The sequence below is a fragment of the Suricata suricatta genome, chromosome 15 (genome assembly GCF_006229205.1).
Source record: "Suricata suricatta isolate VVHF042 chromosome 15, meerkat_22Aug2017_6uvM2_HiC, whole genome shotgun sequence".
NCBI lineage: Eukaryota > Metazoa > Chordata > Mammalia > Carnivora > Herpestidae > Suricata > Suricata suricatta.
Genome location: NC_043714.1, coordinates 31,739,795 through 31,744,071, shown reverse-complemented (window position 1 = coordinate 31,744,071; position 4,277 = coordinate 31,739,795).

Here is a 4,277-nt window from a genome sequence, read left to right as displayed (position 1 = left end):
AGCCTCCATCTACTTAATCATAAATCTCACCTCAATCTAGTCATAAATGGGTCAGACATGCTCCAGCTGAACTGGTGCTAGATACACTGTTTAGTACAGAACATGGACAGTATTCAGTCAAGATTTTAGGATGCATTAATGGAGGCTTAAATGGTTATTCATTTACTTGACAATAGTTTAACTCCTAAAAAGGAATCAATCCTTAATCAAAAATATAAAGAACATTTCTTTGTAGTGCCGTTGGTCATTTTATATCAGAGTATGATGCTTTATTTTTAGCAAAAGTTATCAATAATAAGCTCTGTAGGTCTCTTTAAAACTTGAGGATAATTAATTTTTCAGAAAAAAGGATTAACATATGGTTTCAGAGTTGGCCATAGTTTGGCAACAGGTACCTGTGGGTGTTGTAGGTGGGAGATAAGGAAAAAAAAGACTTTGCCCTTTCGAGCCTCTTTGGTATCTCAAAAATTTTTACATGTTTATTTATTTATTTACTTTTAATTTTTTAATGTCTTTTATTTATTTTTGGGAGACAGAGACAGCGTGAGCAGGGGAGGGTCAGAGAGAGAGAGGGAGACACAGAATCCGAAGCAGTCTCCAGGCTCTGAGCTAGCTGTCAGCACAGAACCCGACGCAGGGCTCGAACCCATGAAACGTGAGATCATGACCTGAGCCAAAGCTGGTGCTTAACTGACTGAGCCACCAGGCGCCCCTATTTATTTATTTTTGAGAGAGAGAGAGAGCACGCAAGCATGTGTGCACTGGGGAGGGGCAGAGAGAGAAAGAGAGAAAATCTCAAGCAGGCCCTATACCACCAGCACAGAACCCCATGAGGGGCTGAAAGTCACAAACTGTGAGATAGTGAGCTGAGCCAAAATCAAGAGTTGGAAACTTAACCATCTGAGGCACCCAGGCATCACTCTTCAAAGGAATAAGTTTTTTTTATAAATGAAACTAGTGTTCTAAGAACCTATGTATATCACCTCACATGATCTGGTTATGTTGAAACTGCCCCTTTTCTAACTAGAAATGAATGCTGAACTCTGTGACCTGAGTAAAAACAGCAGGACTGTCTTTTACTTACATCTCTGGGGACCACACACTATAACTTTAGTGCCTCTCGCCAGGTGGGTCACTCAGGGCTTCCAAAATGTAAAAGATTGATCTCTATAGAGTGCTAGATAAAAACCAGATGATAGGCACACTATGGCCATTATCACACTTTTATAGTACTATTGGCAGCTAGGGTTAATAAAAAACAGCAGTGACAATTAAAAATACTCGCATAAGGAAAACATTACTAAGAAAACAAGCAAAGCAACAAATAAAAATAGTGGCTAATCAAGGAAACACCTAGCAGACATTTCCTTAAGAAAACCTCTTAATTGCCAAGTTTGGGAAGAATCTGTTCATCAAGGACTAAGGAAATTCCTGTATTTTGTAAGGTGGTCTTTTTTTTCTTTTTTTAATTAAATGTTTATTTATTTTTCAGAGAGGAGAGGGGCAGAGAGAGAGACACAGAGAGAATCTGCAGCAGGCTCTGAGCTGTTAGCACAGAGCCTGACTTGGGGCTTAAACTCACTAACTATGAGATCATGACTTGAAATGAAGTCTGATGCTTAATTGACTGAGCCAGGCAGGCGCCTTGTAAAGTGGCATTTAGGGCAGGCCAATATAGGATCATTTCCTCCCACCTACCTCACTCCTTACTAGGGCATGATCTTATTTGGGGGGAAAGTAGTTAGCCTCAGGGTGAGCACTAAATTACATGAGACAGCTAGTTTACAGTTGGTTCAATGGAAGACATGCTGTGTGGAACTTTGAATCCTAAAGGATATATAGATGCTATATATTGATGGGAATAAACCTACTGGCTGCCTTACCTTCTAAGGTCCAGATACCATTTCTTTTTATTTTTTTAATTTTTTAATGTTTTATTTATTTTTAAGATAAAGAGAGAGACAGCATGAGCAGGGGAGGATCAGACAGAGGAGACACAGAATCTGAAGCAGGCTCCAGGCTCTGAGCTAGCTGTCAGCACAGAGCCTGACGTGGGGCTCGAACCCATGAACTGTGAGATCATGACCTGAGCCAGTTGGATGCTTAACCAGCTGAACCACCCAGGCACCCCATCGCTTATTTTCAATAGAGCTTTAGGTCCCCCAGGGTTAAAACAAACAGAAACAGGGGCGTCTGGGTGGCTCAGTTGGTTAAGCTTTGGACGTCATCTCAAGTCATGATCTTATGCTTTGTGGATTGGAGCCCTCAGTGGGCTCTGTGCTGACAGCTCAGAACCTGGAGTCTGTTTCGGATTCTGTGTCTCCCTCTCTCTCTGCCCCTCCCCTGCTCTTATTCTGTCTCTCTCTGTGTCAAAAATAAATAAACATTAAAAAAAATTTTAAAAATAAGTAAAACAAACAGAAACAAAAAAGTTTACAAATAAAATGCATAGGAACTAAGAGAATGTACCGAAGGGACCACAATGTTTACAGTTCTTTGACACTCAACTGATGTGATTTTAAAAACAGAAATTTATTTTGAAGATGACCATACCTTTGAATATATTAATTTCATAGTTTTTTAAATTCTTTAAATCTCCTTTTTCTTCTAGTTTTGGCAGTGAATATACATATTTCTTGCCCCTTTCTTTCTAACTAGAATAAAGACATTTTAAATGGACTGATTTTGAGTTGTAACATATTTTTCTTGATAAACATCGCAGATTTCCTGAGCACTATAATCTCTGGAGATGTTGATAGCATTGCCATGATCATTATAAAAAACATTTAAGATCATTGCTACATGTGAAAACACTGTAGAAATCATGTAAAACAATTTCCTCCCTTTCAAAAATTTCTTCTCTAAGAGATTAGCCATATGAGACATGGGAGGTGTTTTCTTTCACTGGTTGCCTGTAATCATCGATAACACAATTATATCATATGAGCATAATGCTTGGTAATATATGTATTATTAATACACTTTGGATTATATTTGGTAATTTATTTAGATAATAAACATCTAAATATCTAAATATTTATTTTGATAGTAACTTACAGAGAATTGTTTAAATTTATTGTCTAACTGATGCTCAAAAGATATTATTCCCTCTGTATAAGAGGGAGCAAACTGCAGCTTGGAGAAGTGGAGGAAGTTTACTTAAGATACACAGATGGCAAGCAGTGGAACCAAATGCAAAATTATTTTGTCCACATTTCGTGTGCAGCATATTGGGATTTACAGAATAAATATAAGACAAGGTGTCTGCCTTTACGGAACTTGTAGTTTAGTTGAGAAAATGATTGATGCCATGAAAACTGCTTGTACAGATAGTAGATAAAGCATGGTCCTCAGACCAAACAGCCTTTGATGCTCATTGAAACTTGTTTCTTTGAATTGAATAAAGTTATATGTAAAGTATAAAACAGAAAATCCTGTGACTGATGAAAGGTGCTGTCACAGACATCTGTTGTCTAAGGATCTCAGAGTCCATTTGAGATGATCTGTTAATCTAGATTTTTCTCCACCCAAATACATATCATCCACATTATCATGTGTCTTCCCAGTGCAACGTACACAATGTAACTATGCAGGGAAAGCTAAGGTGTGTCCTTCGGAAATGTATCCAGTTTTACATACTAATGAGGTGTGTGAAAAGACCAATAGCACGATGGGTGGCAGGCACATGGACGGCACACACTTCTCCAGATGACCTCAGGCTCTCTTCCTCTGTAAAACCACCAGCCGGTGGTTAATATTCAGCTGAGCTGTTAAGTAGAGTACAAAAGTAGGGACAAGATTTGCAATCTGTTAATGTTTTCTTAAGATCTTGTTAAGTAAGAGCTAAATCTATAGTTAATGGGAGCAATAATAAATCAGTTGCTGTAATTAGCAGTCCAAGTGCATACCTTTGTAAAAGGTTATCTTTAATGTCTTTTTCCCCCATTAATGTAATTATGTGTTTTGGATAATCATAGCCAAGGGGGAAAACTGGGAACTGCAAAAGTACTATTGCTTAGTCAAACAGAAATGAATGTACTCCAAATAAGCCACCACGTAATTAATTAGAATATTTTGTTGGAATAGTTAAGATCTTTGGAGGGAAACGAGATAGATAATTTAAAAGTAATTTTAAGTATCTTGCCCTTTCAGGAGATTGGGTACATAAAGCACATCTACAGAATTTGGCTTAGAGTACATATTCAAAAAAATGCTAGCTCTTCTGAAGTTAGTATTTGTGATAATCAGAGAATGTAAACCCTCCGTTACTGGCCTAC